At 38.2% G+C, this 21297-nt stretch overlaps 1 protein-coding gene across 4 annotated transcripts in view; it reads left to right on the forward strand.

The window, feature by feature from the left end:
- Nucleotides 1-521: 521 nt before the first annotated feature.
- The window catches only part of LOC121736812 (IQ motif and SEC7 domain-containing protein 1), a 232103-nt gene continuing 211327 nt past the window's right edge, over nucleotides 522-21297 (forward strand). For all 4 annotated transcript variants that reach the window (XM_042128215.1, XM_042128216.1, XM_042128222.1 and 1 more), the window contains exon 1: nucleotides 522-746. The gene's annotated coding sequence lies outside the window, so the exon portion shown is untranslated. The remainder of the gene's footprint in view (nucleotides 747-21297) is intronic.

Here is a 21297-nt window from a genome sequence, read left to right on the forward strand (position 1 = left end):
TTGTTTTGCATTAAATGTGCTTTGTTTAATGTGCTAATGTGCTCCTTTCGAGTGACGAGGTGACAGACACAGGCAGACAAAAAACATTAATAAATAATTTATACATTTAAAAATATTACTTTAAATTATTAGCTAATATTATGAATGAAATGTATTTATTATTTAATATTATCATCAATGTTTTTTTTAAGAATAAACAGTATTCACATACGGTTTTGCTCGATAGTAATTTTACTCCAAATCAAGCAATAACCACCGTGTGGACCGCAAAACTGACAGCTCGAAGGCTCGCTTCGAGCCAGCTCCTATGTCAAATATGTCATTTCCTTCGATTTGGAGTAAAAGTTATATCAAGCAAAACCGTATGTGAGTACTTAGCATGAGTATCATTTTAATAGTTTTCGGAAGTCATTCGGTAACTACTTTTACTACTGTCTACTGAACGACGCAAGCTTAGTAGTTTTGCAATAAATGTGCTGGCAGCACTGAGTTTTTGTTCTGTCATTCAGTCTGTTGCCGTTGCTAAAGGGAGCAATTTGTGTTGGTCGAGTGAGCTTACTCATCGTGAGATTCTGTGTGTTTTTACCAATCTTATGACTGATATTTTGATCGAATCAAACGTTTGTTGTTCTATTATTACAGTGAAGTGTGTTTTAGTGATTTAAAGTGAACATTTCAGTGTTTAACGTGCGACAATAACTGATAATCGGTAATATTGCCTCAAGTTCGCCGGCTGTCTTGTTGTCGTGAGTATAATCGATATTTACCCCCTTTTGTGGTGTTTCTGGGCCCTTTTTGTATTACAATAAAACAACGTGACCACGGTACACGTGAGTTTGTATTAAAAACGTGTTGGTGCATTCATTTTCCATAACATTTCTTATAAGAAACGACGCCTATACATACTCGATCGCTTGTTTGTTGTGCTACGGTATAGTGTAAACAGTTTATCAAATTAGTAGTAAAGGAGAAGCGCATGCAATTTCTAACAGTAAAAAAACTGTAAGCATCAATTCAAGATAATATGGACGCGTTTATCTATTAGGGTCGCTCATACTAATTAAACGCAAGGCTGGAACAATCGAACTGTAAAAAATATGAATATGTAGTAGAATTTATCTGATCTCAAAAGTTATAATGCGTTATAAATACCTAGCCTACATGCTTAATGGGACAATAGATTAGAACATATAAAAATTTAATTATGTGCCTTAGTTTGTAACATTTAAAAATGTTGAATGAGATAAGTACTTATTTAATATTTTATGACCCTTGAAATTACCATTTAAAACAAGGCAACCTTTTTTAAATGTTGTGTAAATTAGAAAATTGTAAACATAAAAGTTTCTGATGATTCTCCAAAATCTAAAAAAATACACACATGAACATAATATTGTTGTAGTATTAAACCCGATGTATTATTTTGCTCAATGTATTAAACTTTGTTTTACTTGAAATATTCTAGTACATCTCCTTTTTTTTTTTCTTATTATGGCACTCGGTTCTTAAACCATGGCCAGTGTCAAGTAAAATATGGCGGGACAATATTTTTCTTATAATAATTTTCATCATCATTTTAATTTAATCCTTCGATCGTGGATTCTTGGAAATCTATTGTTGTCGCGATCACCAGTGATCTTATGGGGCTTGATAGGATAATATGTTATCATGTCTAAAGTCTAGTCAAAGTCTAAGTAAAAGTCAAAGCAGTCAAGTCGGTCGATTCAGTAAAGTGGTAGACGCTTTTCTGAAACTTTTGACAGAGATTTGGAAGGAAACAAAAAAGGAAGGAAACAAAGGACAAAAAAGCATGTTTCTGGAAGTTGCAGCATTTACGTACACTTGTACACGATAACGAATATCTAATGGTTAATATTTTATCAATATCACAAATTAAAAACCCAGATTGCAGTTTTAGGAAAATAATACAATTTAAACACAATGTTTCAGCACTCTTTCACATTCCCGGCAAAACTCCCTCTCCTTTTGACATAATATTATTCCTCCTATTTGAAAGAAGTTCCTAATATGCACCACACTATGTGGGTACAATTTATATTGAGTACACGAATGGAAAGAAATATAGCAAAGTCATCTTCCACTGTCTTTCTGTATGACTTTAGAATTAAATGCTGTTTTTCGGCTGTGTTTGTGAGTATGTAAGATATATTTATACTCCAAGAAGATTATATGCATAGACATTAATTGTCTTATCATACTTGTACCGTATTACATCTTAAGATAAAAATTAATGACTAATTGTTGCACTTTAAATATCATTTAGTATTATCAAAGATACAAACCTTGATACAAAGTATGAAATAAAATTATATGTTTTTTTTTAAAGTCAATTTTCCTAACTTTGCACTACTGTTTAAAAGACAGTAATTCCAAAAGTAATTGATTCCCCATGGGTCCATGCGAGACACAAGGGGGTTTCATCGGATTCAGCAAAATTAAAAAAAAGGTTTATGAAACAAAGGAGTTTAGAACCCTCTGGCACATGTTACTAAATAGTTACTATGTAACTTCTGGTTTTGACTTTTAAAGTGACAGTAGATGGTATGCTTTTACCTGACTATGGCAAGGCTAAAAGGGAGGGTAATGATAGAAATCCATGGATGTAGATTTTTTCTTTCATAGCGGCAGAAGTCGCCAGAACTGACTGACCATAGGGCTTAGGGCCTGTAGTATGTGAAGTGTCTCTGGAATGGTTGCCGGTTGGCAGTTTCCAATAGAAATTGGATCATATTGATGGAAGGTGAATGGTGATACTGATTTAATTTACTATTTTGTTTCTTTTATTGTTTAAAAAAATATTAACGAATATTTTGTATGATTTCCGTACTTAAATAAAAAAATATTAACAATATAATATTTTGTGTGATTGCCGTAAGTTTAATGAAAACTAGTATTTTAACATTTAAATATTTAAGAAAAATGTTGATGTTAAAACTTAGAATGTAACACAACTCACAAGTGACAAAGGAAATTTATCATTTTATACCAAAACATCTGTTAGTATTTCTAAATTCTTTTTCATAATATTTCTGTGTTCTGCTGGGTGGCAACCCTACCTTTCTAAAACATGATTTACACTCGCGCGCGAGCCGCGACCCAGGCCGCGAGACGCTCCACGAGCCGAGAGTGTGCTCACGAGTCGCGGCGCGGCTCGCGTTGGGACTTGGGAGAGGTTTTCAAAGGAGCTCGAGGGGGACGCTAGCTTTATGTGTAAACTCGCGCTTCAACGCGAGCCGCGAGACGCGCCGCGAGCCGAGCCACGAGACGCGAGTATAAATCTCGTAATATAATAAACAGTTCGGTTTAGACACGGTCGTAAGGCGTGTTTGAGACGAAAACATTGACCTCCCAGATGTGGACGCTATAGCGCCTCAGATTCGCCGCATGTGGCACACAAAATAAAACCACTGGCCGCTAGGGTTGACAAAAATGATGTAAGCACTTAGTACATTTTGAAGGATCCATACAGAATTTAAGTTCTAATCGTTATAATTATGATTTGTAATAACTAATAAAATAAGTAGTAACATTGTAATTAGATGGAAAGTTTTATGGAAAAATATAGCACTTTAATTTCACGGGGGACATGACCCCCCCCCAAAATCTGGGACAAATGGATAAATCTCAAAATCTTGCCAAATAATAAAAGGAAATTAAACAATCATAGTGTAGTAATGGCAGCAAAAGTACTTTCTGTAGCATGAATTCTTAGTGTCAATTATTTGGTGTTTTGCCTAAAGCCCGTTGTACACATTGGGCCAACACATTGAGCAAGCACCTTGGGCCAACTTGTAGAGTACGGAATGTCGCTCCCAACTTATGGCCAAGTAGACCTCTACACGTTGGCCTAATTGCGCTGGCTCAATGCGTTGGCCCAATGTGTACTTGGCTTAACATTGTTGCGTTGCATAATTTCAAGTTTTATTTTATTTCCTATTACCTGACAACCCTGCCGTCAGTAAGTACTAAACTTATATAGGCATAGAGAGCTGTTCTCTCGCGGAAACCATTCGGCGAATAATTGTGATAACTCGTTAGAAAGCCTTTTCCTTATTATAAAAATCTCCTGGTCCATTTCCTCGATCATTAGTTGTGAATTGTGATACAAATTGACAGGTCGATGAACTTTTATATAAACAAACCCAGAACATGTGTTGTTAGTTGTGGATTATGGACGTTGCTTAAAAGGAAATAATTATTGAGTTTAGGAGTGTTGTGATTGAGGTCAATCTTATTTAACTAGAGATCGCCCAATGGTCGAAATTCGACCTTAGTTTCAACGACATTAGGACTACTACCTATATTTTGTAAAAAATATTGACTTTATCATATTTTTTCAACTCTTGTCTCTGGGACTTAGCTGATCTCAGACTGGCCGTGTAAGCATTGTCTAATAGTTTTTATACGTGGGAGAGCCATGCTTCGGCACGAATGGGCCGGCTCGACCGGAGAAATACCACGTTTTCACAGAAAACCGGCGTGAAACAGCGCTTGCGCTGTGTTTCGCCGAGTGAGTGAGTTTACCGGAGGCCCAATCCCCTATCCTATTCCTTTCCCTACCCTCCCTTATTCCCTTCCCTTCCCATCCCTACCCTCCCCTATTACCCTATTCCCTTTTAAAAGGCCGGCAACGCACCTGCAACTCTTCTGATGCTGCGAGTGTCCATGGGCGACGGAAGTTGCTTTCCATCAGGTGACCCGTTTGCTCGTTTGCCTCCTTATTTCATAAAAAAAATATAGTATCTTAGATTCAATAAAAAAAACTATAATCCATTTTCAATTTGTCAACTTGTTGTCAACAGACTTCAACCATAAATAAAAGAGTATAATTCGTATGTATAGGCTTGTCACTCAAAAATCTGTCATTTCTTATGTGTATGTGTTGTAGTGTGTGTAATGTTTTATTTGATAAAAAAATGTATGATAAAGGCATAATTTCAAAATAATATTAGTTCGATGCACTCCTTCACCATATAAACTATAACTGTGCAAAATTTCATGCACCTACGTTTCCCCATTTTTCGTAAAAAGGGTTACAAAGTTTTTCGTTCGCGTATTAATATTATGATGATGATGATATTTGTAACGTACCGTTTTAACACAATAGAAATACAGTGGACTATCTTAGACATAATAATACTTACTAGAATCGGTACACCGTACATGCACGCTTAAAATTACATCTGTGTTTTGGACGAGTTTCATTTCAAGGACATCAGAGATGACTGAATGACTTTACTGTATAATTAATGTAGTTTATATACATCTACTTCTACTAATTCTTCTAATACCTGACTCTGAAAAGGTTGCAGACAGACACATTTTTGCATTAGAATAAATAATAATATACGTTGAAGTTAATCATGCCAATGAATGCATTGTCAACTTTTTTTTTTTATGAAATAAGGGGGCAAACGAGCAAACGGGTCACCTGATGGAAAGCAACTTCCGTCGCCCATGGACACTCGCAGCATCAGAAGAGCTGCAGGTGCGTTGCCGGCCTTCTAAGGGGTAATAGGGGAGGGTAGGGAAGGGAATAGGGGAGGGTTCGGAAGGAAATAGGGGAGGGTAGGGAAAGGAAAAGGGTAGGGGATTGGGCCTCCGGTAAACTCACTTACTCGGCGAAACACAGCGCTGTTTCACGCCGGTTTTCTGTGAGGACGTGGTATCTCTCCGGTCGAGCTGGCCCATTCGTGCCGAAGCATGGCTCTCCCACGTCAGAACAACTCCTTCCGGAACGGTCGATATCCTTGGGTTCTTGGTCCCTGTCTCAATGTTTATTCCTCGCATTAGGACACCTTATTCTATCGTATCCCCGTTTAGGGTAAATCCCTACCTGTCCGTAGGGAAATGTAGGGAAATCTATTCTGTTCCCACATGGGGACTAGAAATCGCGTGATTTATCCCCGCATACGTGCCGGTAATTTTGTCTCGTGTGTTACTTTCGCTTTTTATTATAACGGCGGCGTACGTCATAATAAGGGGTATACACGTTCAAATACATTCGAAATGTGATTGGCCAAGTCCAAGATGCGAATGTTTTAAATATTCTGAAAAGTTTGCAGTGATATTGCGTAGTGTATGGAGATAATTAGAAGATTCAGTATGACTTAGAATCAGTCTTAGAATCAAAACTTAGAATCAGTGAGACTAGAAATGCGTTGCGTCTGCTTAAGAACAGAACTACTTACTGTTAGATTGAAGTCTAGATTTAGATTGAAGTCCCTACTAAATAAAATTATCATAGAAGAAAGAAACTTTAGACCATATCCGACAACGTCAGCTGTCCTTTATCAATCTGTGATTTTGTCTATACGTCGAAGAAAGCTAGGAAAGTAGGAAAGCGAGCATTTCCATCTGAACATGTAATTGACAAATGACACGAACGAATTTGTAAGGGTTTTGTGTTTTTAATGTTTGTTTAGTAGCCACGAGGCCAATCCCACAATCATACAACTTTTTACATGTAAGTTGTAACATATTTTATTGACATAAAGCTTAGTTACTTGTCTGTTACTTTGGACAATCGTTCGTCCGATATTATATTTACTGAACTTGAACGTGTATTTACGGCTTTAGCGTCTGGTAACGTAATAAGCTTACTAGGTAGTTGAGCTAATGCGTAGGCGGTGTTTTAGTAAACAAACGTACATGGTGCTTTTTTGTAATAATTATGCTGCTAGTTATTTTGCTATTAGTTATTAAATTTGCTTTACTTTTATTCAAAGATTATAATGAGACCATGGGCGTACCGAGGGGGGGGGGGGGGGGGGGGGGAGTAGCTGCCCTCCCCTGGATCATGTTGACGTTCCTACTAAGTATATTATCTAGTACTTTTATCTATAAAAATTAAAAATTAAGAACGAATTTTTGCCATTTTTTTGCAATACAATATTTTTACAACTAAAAATTATTAATTTTTTATAAACACCTAGCTTATGAAAAATCTGATTTGCTCCCCCCTGGCCCAGAACCTGGGTGATTTGAATGAATGAGACCGTATATATTCATAATTCGCCCGTTACGGAGCAAGTTGTTTATTGAGCAGTAACCGTACTTTTTGCAAAGGTAAAAATATCTTAAATATCCTTTTCCGGGATTCAAAGCACTTTAAATCTGTTCCATATCATCCGAATCTGTTCAGAGGCTTAAACGTGAACAGACCACAAACATTTTATTTTTATGAAATTGAATTGTTTAACGGAATTTATGCATAAATCTTTGAGTAAGTATTGCTTTTTTTTTTAATTTTCACTGAGTCTTATGTCTTGGCTCTTTATCATAGATTCTTTTACAGTGTTACTTTATCAAGCTTCCTTCGAATAAATGGTCCGTGATAGCAGTCAATCAGCGTAATGGACACATAATGCATTGGTTTGTACACCATGACCTTACACCCTATAAGTGAGAGGTCAATACTCGACCTCGTAATGGGCTAGAGTGTTGGGAGTCGAGTACATAATACTTAATATCCGGAACTATAAACCTATAAGGGCTTTCGATTCGAGTAATGGATCGAAACGATCTATTGCGAATAGCTACGAGGGCTGCTATTTATGTATCCGGAACTGGCCACTTACAAGAACAATATTTAAAAAGTAATTACAACATTTGAAAATAGAACTCTTTGGTTGAAGAATACATTTTGTTTCATGTGACTGTCAATTATTTTTCCATTGTGGCGTCATTTTGAAAATTGCGTGTCTTCATTTGCTATGGATTTAACGCGTGAACATTTTCGTGCAAAGATTTACTACGATTTTCGGCGTGGGCTAAATCAACAACAGTGCTTTATTCAACTCACCGCAACTTTTGGAGATGAAGCACCATCAAAAACCACTGTTTATCACTGGTACAGTGAGTTTAATCGTGGGCGGTCTATGCTCACGGATGAAAATAAAGAAGGTCGCCCAAAAACAGCTGTTGTCCCACAAAATATAGATGCTGTGCGGGAACTAATAATGCGTGATCGTCATGTTACATATCGCGAGATAGAGGCGTCCTTAGGCATAAGTATGACGAGCATACATAAGATATTACACGAACATTTGGCTGTAAAAAAAATATGTTCGCGTTGGATTCCGCACAACTTGACAATCGATCAAAAACGGGCTCGTGTCGATTGGTGCAAAAAAATGATAAAAAAATACAACCGTGGTACGTCAAAAGCCGTTTATAATATCTACACAGGTGATGAATCTTGGATCTATGCATATGACCCCGAAACTAAACAACAGTCAACGGTGTGGGTGTTCCAAGATGAGCCGAAACCAACAAAAGTTACTCGTGCAAAAAGTACTTTGAAGAAAATGGTCGCCTGTTTTTTTGGAATTAATGGACATGTGGCTACAGTGCCATTAGAGAATCGTAAAACGGTTAATTCTGAATGGTATACGACCATTTGTTTACCAGAAGTCTTTGAAGAAATAAGAAAGGACAACCGACAACGCAGAATCATATTACATCACGACAATGCTAGCTGTCACACCTCAGCTGAAACAACTCAGTTTTTGGAGGGTCAAAAGATCGAATTGACTGGTCATCCGCCGTACAGCCCTGATTTGGCACCTAACGATTTCTTTTTATTTCCATACGCGAAGAACAAATTACGTGGTCAACGTTTTTCGAGCCGCGAAGAGGCTGTTGATGCGTTCAAAATGCACGTTTTGGAGATACCTCAATCAGAATGGAAAAAGTGCTATGAAAATTGGTTCCAGCGTATGCAAAAGTGTGTCGATCATCGCGGCGAATATTTTGAAAAGCAATAAAACCATATTAAATGATATATGTTTGTTTTTTTTTTTAATTCCGGATACATAAATAGCAGCCCTCGTATAGTATCGATAATGTTTGCTCGTTCAAAACTACTTAACACCTTGTAGTAATTGTACTAGCGTTTTTTTTTTTTTTATGAAATAAGGGGGCAAACGAGCAAACGGGTCACCTGATGGAAAGCAACTTCCGTCGCCCATGGACACTCGCAGCATCAGAAGAGCTGCAAGTGCGTTGCCGGCCTTTAAAGAGGGAATAGGGTAATAGGGGAGGGTAGGGAAGGGAAGGGAATAGGGGAGGGTAGGGAAGGGAAGGGAATAGGGGATGGTAGGGAAGGGAAGGGATTAGGGGAGGGTAGGGAAGGGAATAGGGTAGGGGATTGGGCCTCCGGTAAACTCACTCACTCGGCGAAACACAGCGCAAACGCTGTTTCACGCCGGTTTTCTGTGAGAACGTGGTATTTCTCCGGTCGAGCCGGCCCATTTGTGCCGAAGCATGGCTCTCCCACGTGGCAGAGTCGCGGTTGTATATTAGTATATTCCGCGAATCCCGTCACTCGTGGCTCTGCCCTAAGCGGAAAAGCAGGAAAACCGTTGGGGTTTTAGTGGGTATGCCCGGAGAGTCTCACATACCACGGTAGCCCTCTCCAGACTGCTTTAACTACTGCGTAAACGCATCTCCCCAACGAATAAAAGTAGCGACCCATGCCGCCGCTGTTTTGTAATGGCGTAAACTGTAGAGCAAAACCTTTACGACCAATCTCGTTTGTTCTAATCTAACCAAAAAAATCAAACATCGTCCTTCTCTCTTCGCACACACGCCCGTCTTTCATATGCCAAATGAAAAAGAACGACGTGGAATAATCGCCAAGTAAGTTTTTTCTTAATAACTCGATAAATAATACAATATTTTAAAAATGCGCCAGGTCAGTGTCTCAATATTGGAATTTTATACAATATGTTAAAATATTAACTTAGTTTAATGCACGGTTATGGCAAATAGCCATATATGAAATATTCGTGAAAATTAAATAGATGCATCTTTGTGATTTTTTTTATCGAGAAAATTTTAAGATGTACCTATCGTGTTTTCGCTCAGATAATTCCTGTATAATGTAGTACCTATCTATGTTTAGTAAATGAAACAATTGGGGGCTTATTAATTCAAGTATAAAAATGAATTATAAAATCGTCAATTTTGGGTTAGTCGCCTCCTTAAGTAGATTAAAATTAACAAAGCTAATGAGGATTAAAAGTGTAAACAGTCGGCCATTTTCCGTGTGCGGTTTCCCGCTAGATTAATGGTTTAATTGGATAGGCCATAAGTTACATAAACCTATTAGCTTGGATTGTGGGGCCGGTGCATCACCCGTAATCGGTCCAACAGCATGCAGGGTAACTGCAATAGTTTTTAGGGCCGTACTCAGTTATTTAATGAATAATGATTAATTACTGCTTACTTATGGCTAGTCGCGTACACTCGTTTTCCGTATTCGATTTCCAAATTCGTTAATAACACTATAACACTATTCGGAAATCCGAATGCATGGAATCATTAGACGTTCTCTTTTTTTCGAACGGAGCGAATTCCGCACTACGTTTCAAATGTAAGGCGGCGCGTTCGCACGGGATAAAAACGAACGTTTGCGTCAGTCTCACAGTGTTCCAAATCGTAAAATCCACATTAGGAAAACGAATGATTGTTATTAATAAAATACGTTATTTTAAATAGATTTAACACATTCGTAGGGCGATCACAAAATGTGTGCGGCGTATAAGTACTCCTTTATTCCTGGAATTTCTACGTGTTCACTAACCATATTTTGTTCATACTGAAGAAAATGGGTTATATTATATAGTACATGTAATATGTTATCAGCCCCTAAAACGTCGTCTATAAAAGTTTTAGCACCTATCGCGTGAGGTACATGGCTATTTTCTTTCATCCTTCTTTTGGTGAGCACTTAGGTAAGGTAAACAAAAGCTATTAACAGATCCGTTTTCGGCGTGCCCCATTTTGGGTGTATTTCACTAAAACAATAACTAAGAGTGCGTTGAACTTAATCTAAATAATAATATATTTTCATACCTTGTAATAAATTGTCAGTAATACACATTTATTAATGTTAGCGGTAGTTTTATGTGATAAATTGGGTATAAAAGAAATCCTTTTCATTTATTTTTAAACCCAATTTATCACATTAAACTACCGCTGTACATTTTTAGCGCGAAAAAAGCAGCTTAATATGTCATTCTCTGTGTTCAGCTTCTAAGTCTGCGCCAAAGTAAATAACTACGGAACCCTAAGAATTGGTTCAGTAGCTTATTTTGTCCTCGTCCTAATATAACTACATATCTAGTATAGGTACAGCCAATGTTTATTTTAGCGTGAAACCCTTCCAAGTCTGCTAAAGCACTAGAAAATTGAATTGTGTGTTACATCGTGGTCTTAATACAGTTGTACGATAGTGAAAACAAAGGAACGGTAAACAGTCTTGTGAACGGTACGCGATTACTGGAACCATTTATCTATGACTAGCGGCTGCACTCAGAGATGTTTAATGATGATTAGACACTTAACTTTAATGAACGTTTTTGACATGAACTATCTACAGTCTACATAGGTCCAATCAGAGAAGTAGATGGGGGACCTATACGTAGTGTGGTGGCGATACGTAAGACCCAGCCGGAATTGAAATGATCCGACCAAATGAAGTTGGTCTGTCAACTGCCTAGGAATCAATTTCCTCAATGGTACATCTGCTAGCTGCAAGCTCTTCACTAAATTAGAGTTAAGTAACCATTAATAATAATCGCTGAATGTGTATGACTTGTGTTGCACATTGGTTTGCGCGTCCGTTTGTCGCTCGCAAATTAGTTGTTAAGAAGACACTGCTCTTTTAGGACTAAAAGTAGCAATATATTGTTAATTATTCAGAGCCTAGATAAAAAAAAGCTGTCTTGTATCCGTAAAGCAAGTTTTTAGGGAATTTTGGGACCAGAGTCCAAACAGAAGTGTGGAACGTCCATGATTTTCATACATGTTTCAAAATCGCATTATTACTTACTTTCAAATTTCCAATCAGCGTTGCCAGATTTTTTTTTGTGCCATGTCGGGACTTTGGAACTTCTTGAGAGAAAAAGCGGGATTCTTAAGTCTAAAGCGGGACAAAGAAAAAAAAAGGTATAAAATCAAAAGTTTTTTGAATTTTTTATCTTTTTATTTGCATTAAAATAACGTTCACGTGACAATAGATAGCAAAGGAAATCCACCCCTCTGTCTGCCACACTCTTTAACTTCATTACGGACACTTTCTCAGCACCCTGCACGTACGTTCGGGCTTTCCCCGAAAAGCGGGACTGAGCCTGTCCCGTGCGGGACATTTAATTTTGATGAAAAAATCGGGACGTCCCGCCAGAATCGGGACGTCTGGCAACGCTGTTTCCAATACTAATAATTGCGGCCATTTTGGATCACATCCGAACTCGTCCATTAAATATTTCCTGCACGTCATACACTTCCGCGGTGAGGCGACGACCGCTCGTAATTCTATACACCGTAGCATTTTGTAATGGATCATCATTTTCTGACATTACATGGAAGAAGAGTCCTAGTTGATAGTATCAAAAAAAAACAATAATTTAACCTGTATAATACACATGATTTGAGTAATTCCACATACTTAGAATTGGCTCGCCTGCAATGGTGTTTATGTTATAAGTAACTGTTGGTATAAGTACTTAAATCGAGCCAAAGTTCTCATTTTGTCCACGCGTTAAAAAAGCCTTGTTGGTCTGTTTAAAAGTGTAACTCACGTTATTTGTCAATACTGCGTCCACCATTTTGCGAAACATCAGTTTATACTATAAAGTTTAAACCAAAGGTATTCGCACTTGACCGAATTTTTTAATGCCAAGTACGTACTTCTAATATTTATGCAACAATTAAACATACATATTTCAAAAGAGAAAACCGCACTTTTATTAGCTAAGTCATTACTTATTACTCATTATGCTTATAGCGGATATTACATTTTTACACTTTCTTTTTTAATGTAATAAATAGCTAAACAAAAATTATAAATTAGCAAGAGCCATGAAGAGAAAAAAAATGATAAGGGTACTCGTGAAAATAAGCAAACCTTGACGGTGCGCAATGTAAGTAGCAAGTTTAAAATCAAAGGAAGGAGAATAATTGATAAGAAGGTAACCCTGTGGGTTGTATTGTGCCATATTCGAAAGCCGCTCTTAACTTTGGGTTGGTTCATCATGTGCCTTGTATTGTCATAGTAAAAGGAGGGGAAGTAAGTTATCTTCATACAAAGGCACCGCGCGCGGCTTGTATGTGTGCGCCATATTATCAATGCATGGCCACGTACGGCACACAACAAAATCTCGGCCAGTTTTAGAGGCTGGTACCGCCGAGATTTTGTACTTCCCCTATTTTTACTATGGTATTGTTTCCTAGCCAAGCAACTACCAGTTTAGATGTCAAAAGATCAATGACCTTTTCGCCAACAAATATAACATTTTGTCTACTAATTATAACACATGTTTAAAACAAATTAAGACCCTACCTCGTGGGTAACCTCAACAATAGAATTGGTGATCTTGATATTGTAACCCCAGTTAACTGAGTTACTGGGAAAGAGGCCGCTTAAACCGTTTACGTCGGCCAGCACAGCTTGAGCCTTCTCTATCCGAATTTCAATAGTTATAGTTCCGCGATGAGAGGTCAAAATAAACTGGTACAGGTGTGCATGTAACCAACGTAACACGACCCCCGGAATAGTTAAGTGCCGATTGTAAGGTGGCGGTGACTAGAGGCCAACGTTTACTGGTCTACCACACAATAATACATCTGCGGTAATAATTGCATCATTTACTCGTATGTTGATTTTCAATATCATGTTTTAATTGGTAGCCTCGCGGAGGTCAACGTGAGCATTCTCTAGTATCCTTGTTATAGATTGGAGCATAACATAATATTACTCAATTTAAAAGGTACAAATAATTTTGTCTGTGGCATACGAAGTTGCGATGAAAAAGTATAAGTGTCAAGTTGACAGGAGCTGTCAAACTCATTTGGCGCGCCCCGTTTGAGGCGCACAGGAGGGCCGTCAAGACGATTTTCCGACCCAGTAATATTTTATCGTGTGACGTGTTTAATTGGGGTCACCGCTCCCGGCCCATCCGACTGGCAAACTTCACTTTTACCTGAAATAACGCACTCGGTGCTAACATTAGACGGTCGCAATCCTTTACGTCACTCGTGTGAAGAAAGTCAGGCTTCGAGTTCACATTCAAGTTCAAAAATGTTGTAAAAATCGTTTTAAATACGTGGGAGAGCCATGCTTCGGCACGAATGGGCCGGCTCGACCGCAGAAATATCACGTTCCCACAGAAAACAGGCGTGAAACAGCGCTTGCGCTGTGTTTCGCCGAGTGAGTGAGTTTACCGGAGGCCCAATCCCCTACTCTATTCCCTTCCCTGCCCTCCCCTATTCCCTACCCTTCCCTCCCTTCCCCTATTCCCTTCCCTCCCCTATTACCCTATTCCCTCTTAAAAGCCCGGCAACGCACTTGCAGCTCTTCTGATGCTGCGAGTGTCCATGGGCGACGGATGTTGCTTTCCATCAGGTGACCCGTTTGCTCCTTTGCCCCCTTATTTCATAAAAAAAAAACAGCATCTTTGTCGCAAAATGCAATTAAATACTAAAATGCATTAAAGCTTTCTTCGTGGCGATTAAAGTCTTAAATTATATGTGAATTCAATCAGCGGGGTTAAATACCTTCATACCTAAAGTATTTATTCAGGAGGTATTTTCTATTATTTTTGACGTAAAAATTTTAATTATCATAAAGGCAAAATCAACCGAACTGCATGCGCATCATGTCCTAGGCCATGAGCCCATGACAATACGTAGAAACAGATTGCATCAACGTTGGAAAATTATTATTTTTAAGCGCAAAGCGGATAAAATGTCCTCAAAAACTTCCGAAATACCCTACTTTGAAATTCAAAATGGTGACAATTCGATATTTAAAGTTGTCATCGAGTCCAAAATCCTAGCAGAACAAAGGCTTGCCCTTCGAAATATGGCGGCTTATATGATTCCAATTATGAATTCAGTTCACGTCTCCGGCCGTTGGTTAGCATTGATAATTGCGAATAGATGTAAGCCGCGTAATCCCAAAGTATCAAGGATTGTTGGACTAAAGTCCGAGGACGGCTCCTGGCCTTTTAGGGGTTTGAATCATAAAGTTAATATACCTAGCGGAATACAGCAACGATCTCGAGCTGTCAAACGAAAACGAAATTGGTTTTCATCTGTGTGAAAAATATGTGTACGTATACACTTACACATGAACATGAATTCTATGAGATTAAATTGTCAACGTGCGGCACGTGCCGACTAAACGTCAAAGAAAGAGTGCTGCTGTCATGTATCACACGTCTCTTTTTACCACGCAGTGTTACTGATAGTGACATCTCTCTTGCTCAGGCCTTTGTTTCTCTATTCCGCTAGGTATATTAACTTTATTGTTTGAATGGGCTATGCGCCCATTGGGAGAATATTATTGTAACTTCTGTTCAGAATTTTACCAGTGATGTGATGTGACCTGTCAGAAATAACATAACTGTGAAAATGGCGTTTTTGTCTTTGCAAATCCAGGATCCATGTGACAGAGGCAATGACTCATTGAACGAAATCCAGGCCTGTATAATGGGGAGGCATTTTTTTATGAAATAAGGGGGCAAACGAGCAAACGGGTCACCTGAAGGCAACTTCCGTCGCCCAAGGACACTCGCAGCAACAGAAGAGCTGCAGGTGCGTTGCCGGCCTTTTAAGAGGGAATAGAGGAGGGTAGGGATGGGAAGGGAAGGGAATAGAGAGGAAAGGGAATAGGGTAGGGGATTGGGCCTCCGGTAAACTCACTCACTCGGCGCAAGCGCTGTTTCACGCCGGTTTTCTGTGATAACGTGGTATTTCTCCGGTCGAGCCGGTCCATTCGTGCTGACGCATGGCTCTCCCACTCATTACGCTTTAGGATGACTTGAAACGTAAAAGGCAAAAGTGAACCTCACAGCACTCCTATACTAGGTAAGCATACTATTTGCGTTGAACCAGAAGTTTGAACTTTCCCAGATTTGGTACGAGTTTTGTAAATTAAAAAGAATCGTTTCCTACCTTATAACCCGAACAACTTTTTATCCCATCAAACTTTCCATTCTTTCGCAAGTTTAAAAGCGTTTTCCGATACTGAAAATAATCGTTGGCGGTCGATACTTGCATTTTGTAGCGTGTATTGTACAGTCGTCAGTATCAGTTTTGAGCCTTATTACCAAGTAGTAAGGTGGAAAACTGGTGTACTAAAGGTGGCAGCAACCGTACAATATACAGTATTGTTCATTCTCCAATTAAATCTCTGACCTATTTGCAGACAAAGCGAGGCGCACATTAATCTCCTGCCTACCTTCCTATTATTCTTCTTATTTGAAGATCCTTTAATACCAGACCACTTTTAATATCAGGCTCATTATGGTGCAGATTATTCCATATTACTTGAAGAGTGCGAGTCAGTCTCATGCGACCTCCATGGGCAATGGACCAATAAAAGCGATTACAAACGAGTTGGCATATTCGTCTATGATTACCTAGTCTGGACGTTGATTGCGCATGATATTATCATGATATTATAGAGACAGCTTTAGTATCATGGTGCCAATCATGGTTATTCATCATGGGTTAACGTATTAAAGAGACCAAACACAGCCAAATTAGTCACCTACTTGAAAAATAGCCTTGCAAGTTATGCAAATGCAAATAATATTATTTTTGCGTCGTTAGAAAATATTCAATTTGGAGACTTTCCAAGGCTTTCGCTATCACAAATCTTTACATAACATTACATAAGGTTAAATATTTTTTTTTGGGTCATCAAATACTGAAAAGGACTTGTTTTTGATCGTATTTAACAAGAGGACAATTAATAGTATGGGCTCCGGTCTATAGTGTGACCTTAAAACCAATATAGCTCGCCCTTTTAATAGGGGCAATACGATTTCTCCCGGGGGTTTATGTAGGTTACATTGGTAGTTCTACACTTATTTAAGAGATAAGATTTTGTTAACTTATTGTAATGTTTTACTAAATATTGCCTACAACTTTTTCGTAGAACTTGATAGACACTCTGCTCTTATACATTAGTAGCTGTACGTAGTCTACTTTGGCATTGGAACTTACGAGTAGTTTATCAAATCGAAGGAATTCTAAGATTTTTTTCCTATACCTCGAATATGTAGGTTCGATTTCAGACTGTCTCAATAGAGTGTAACTACACTCAATTGAGACAGCACGTGTATGTCAGCGGGTATGACGAGTGAGTCAGCGACAAAGCAACAGTCGGGCTCCAAGTTTCATCTGGGTCTGGATACTGTTACGTAGTTTTCACTTGTTTGTTTTGTTTAGGCAATAACAATAAATGTGTGTCGATTACATGCACCACCCACCAGTTGTTCTATAAAAAGCCGTTTTATTAATCGCAAAGCCAACTGCGAAGATACCGTAAGGTTCCTTATAAGGGTTGCTGGTATGGGAGAATGCAAACAAAGGCAGAACATCGCATCCAAGTATGTAGGTTTTGTTAGGTTTTAATTGTAGCTTTAATGCTTTTCTTAAGTTCTAGGCTTTCAGAGTTACGTACCTAAAATCTACTTTTCCAGAAAAGGTTGCCATTGGGAAACAAATCCATTTAGACTTTAGAGGAAATATATTTTGAGTGAATCGATGACTAAAATACAATGAAGATGAAGGCATTTCTGTTTGGGGGTCCTGAGTTTAGCTAGGCCTGTCTGCCTAGCATACGCCAACGAGATATCGCACTCTCAATGTCAAAATCTCGACATTATTTCGACAAAACTGTATAAAAAGGTGTTATTTCGATGATAGATTTACGCGAGAAAAAATGTTCGTCATGCTAGGGTCAAACATGTAGAGTGAGATATCTCGTTGGCGTATGCTAGACAGGCTGGGTAAGCCTATTTGATAAGCGAAATACTGCTTGGAAGGTACCACGCATTCTCACCACTGCGCTATTGACGCCAGCATCGACAGTTGTAACCAAACCCTCAAAAGTCTTTGATATGATCTCAAGGATCATATGGGACAAGCGGAACGGAAGGGACGAATTAAATTGGGATGCAGACTGCAGTACATTATCGTTACAAAACAACTCTGTTAAATGTTAATAACAATTTTGTACGTCTAATATCCGTAGCGTCAGTTTTATCGGCACCCCGTCCGTCGTTTCACGGTAATAAACTCCGAACGGTGCAGTCAAAATTAATTGCATTAAGCCCCCAAACAGAGGATCAAGTGTCATGCAATTTTAGATTTAAAAGTATGTTTGGTGTTTCCCCTGAAACACCCAACATACTTAACTTATCTAAAATTGCATGATCCTTCCAGTTTCGGATCCCCTGATCGGAGACTGGAATGATCCGTTTTTTATCTGACTTGCTTGAAAAGGAGCTGTGTATGTGGTTATATTTTAATGTCATGCTTAAATCTAAACGCTCTTTTTGGCGTAAAAGCAACACTGTGTATAACCGCAGTGGGATTTCTGCTGTTGGTTTACAAGGGGTTAGGATGGATAAGGCTAAATAATCGGCCAAGTGCAAGTTGGACTCGCGCACGAAGGGTTCCGTACCATTCCATGTCTCTCATTATCACGATTCCGTAATAATATTGATGGTGTAATAGGCCGAATCGCAGTATCACAGTACACTTGTGAATCGCGTGCTACCAGAATCATGATAATATATCAATATTAATAATGGGTGTAATACCTGCCAATGCTGATCCTCGGAGCCAAATTAGAATGTGCACGAAATAATATTCCTATCGTCAAAGAAAAATATGGTGCGCCAAACTAAAATTAAACGGAATAAGTACAGACACTTTAAGTTTGCCAAGACACTCAACCCCTGTTTAGTTTACTAATTCAAGGCAATATTATTGGAACTAATTGAGCGCCTTCGCCAAAGTGACTTAAGTCAAAACTTAAAACTTTAATGCTAGAACGGCTTTGAGAATATTTTCTTAATACTTTACTCGCCTTTCAGGCGAATTCTCAATGACATGAGTTGTTGCCCCTTAAGTTCATTTTCTTGGAGGGAAGACAAGGATACCATATAACATGAGGACTTCTCAACGTAGTGGCGTTTAATCCGCTGCTACATAATTGATTCCATCTCACTTTCAGCTTTCATAAATCCAATTATGAATCAATGAATTCCTCAACATCAGTGGCACATAACAAGATAATGTCTCGTAAATTGTGCCAGTGTAATCATCGATTTCACGTCTCAGAGTTGTGTTTGAGTAGGCTATTGTGGTGGATTTGCTTGTGACAATTAAGGTTAGATAGCAATTAGGTAATATCGATTTCTTGACCTCTTCGGTTTTTTGGCTTTTTGGACATTGCAGCTTTTGCTTGGAGAGGGCAACTATTATGAAATGTAATACAGGGAGTACTAATGAGATAAAGACAGCAGCTGTATAATAGAACTTTGTAAAACAAAATTTGAAGACAGTTTTTTAGGCAATTTAGTGACTATGATGATGATAATCTGTCATTCGCCAGTCACTCATCGGAATCCAATTCTAAAAGAAAATCCCAAAGAGCTAAAGAATATCAGCCAGCTATGGTTGTGTGAATTCAATTTTGTTTGATTAATATCTTTATTAAGTTTGTGCGGACGGCTATAATTGATTGTACACTTCAATAGGACAAAGAGAGACTGAAAGAGATAGGACGATAATGGATGATGTTTATATTGTGATTGGCGATTTAATTAATCTAGACGGAGTCTGCGACTTCGGTCGTGCTTAAAGAAATTGATTCCTCTAGAATATAGAGAATAGTACCTTATATATTAAAGGACTTCACAAGTTTTTCTGTGCTCAAAATTTTAATGTTTTTTTTATCTTAGTTATTACTAATTCCTTAAGAACCTAATGGAACCGTTCCGCACAGATTTTCCAAAGAAGTGAATTCCATAAGAATTTCTTCTATAAATCTTAAAGTACGAGAAAAATGGAATTTCAAGTAGTAGAAGATGAAATGCGGAGGACCGAGCAACTTGGTTGTTAACTTTCGAGTAATAACTGCAAGTGCTGTTTGCTCGTTACATATTAATGCTGATTTTTGTTCTTGAAGATGCAACAATAGTTGGGACCTGATACTTATATTATGTCTGCACCAGAGGCGTTGTAATAGTTGAGGTTAAGGATATCGTCAAACATGGCGTCTATTAAGAACTTTTACTAGGGATTTGACAGTTCATTTTGTTATGGTTAAAGTTATACTTAAAGTAAGTTGGTGCAACCCACCCTTCGAATAAAAATTCTTCAGTTTCAAGCACATAAAGTTGAGTTGGTGTTAATAAAGTGAACAGTTTTCTTCCTCTTTCTCGTTTTCGCACTTCAACTGTATCGGTGCAATTTCTTGTTTCTGTCACTTTTTTTTTCACGTTCTTTCTTAAATCGTGGCTATTAGCCACATAGGTTTAAATGCAATTGCAGCGTTGTATTTGGTTGTAATTTTTTGTGAATTTTCTACATTTTTTTATTTTTTTTTATTTTTAAAATATCTATGGACGCTTCACACCACGTCAGTCTGGCCCCGTGCTAAGTACCTAAATGACTTGTGTTACGGGTACCAGACAACGGAAATATATTTAATACTTTTATACTATACATAATATAATTAAGATTTTTATTATACGATACACATATTTAATACACATCCATGACCCAGGAACTTTGCAAACTTTTTGTTCCATCGGTGGGATTCGAACCCGCGACCTCCGGCTTGAGCTACCAACAGCCCACCAACTGAGCCACAGAGGTCATTGTTGTGACATAATTATGGTGGCCATACACCATCCTTCCTATCGTCCAATCGGCATGATGCTACCGATTGGATCAGGAACTGACCGTGTGTGGGAGTGGATTGGTATGAGTTATGCCAATCCACTAGCGATAGCCAATTGGACGATAGGAAGGATGGTGTATGGCCACCAAGGTAGCTGTATAATGCTTTAGATAGTTATGTTACACGAGTGCTAGGAATTTTCCTCCGATTAACACGTTCAATAGGTTTCCGATGATGTATTGGATGATGTCATTTTCCATGACATAAATTATTAAATGTTTGAAAATTGTAATGCATTATGCAATGGAGTTTCGATTATCCGAACTAATTGGGTGTTAAAGTGTGCTTTTAAAATCGGTTCCAATATACTTCTTGTTGGCTAATCGCCTTTATTGATCAATATTAATAAAAACCGGCCAAGTGCGAGTTGTACTCACCCATGAAGGGTTCCGAAGCAGCAATAAGGTTTATTTTTATGAAATTAAAAGGTTTTTGATTTATTTTTATATTTCAGTTGATTTAATGAAAGTTAAATTAAGGTTTACCATTTATGACGTAAGTAC

Source organism: Aricia agestis, chromosome 19 (genome assembly GCF_905147365.1).
Source record: "Aricia agestis chromosome 19, ilAriAges1.1, whole genome shotgun sequence".
Lineage (NCBI taxonomy): Eukaryota > Metazoa > Arthropoda > Insecta > Lepidoptera > Lycaenidae > Aricia > Aricia agestis.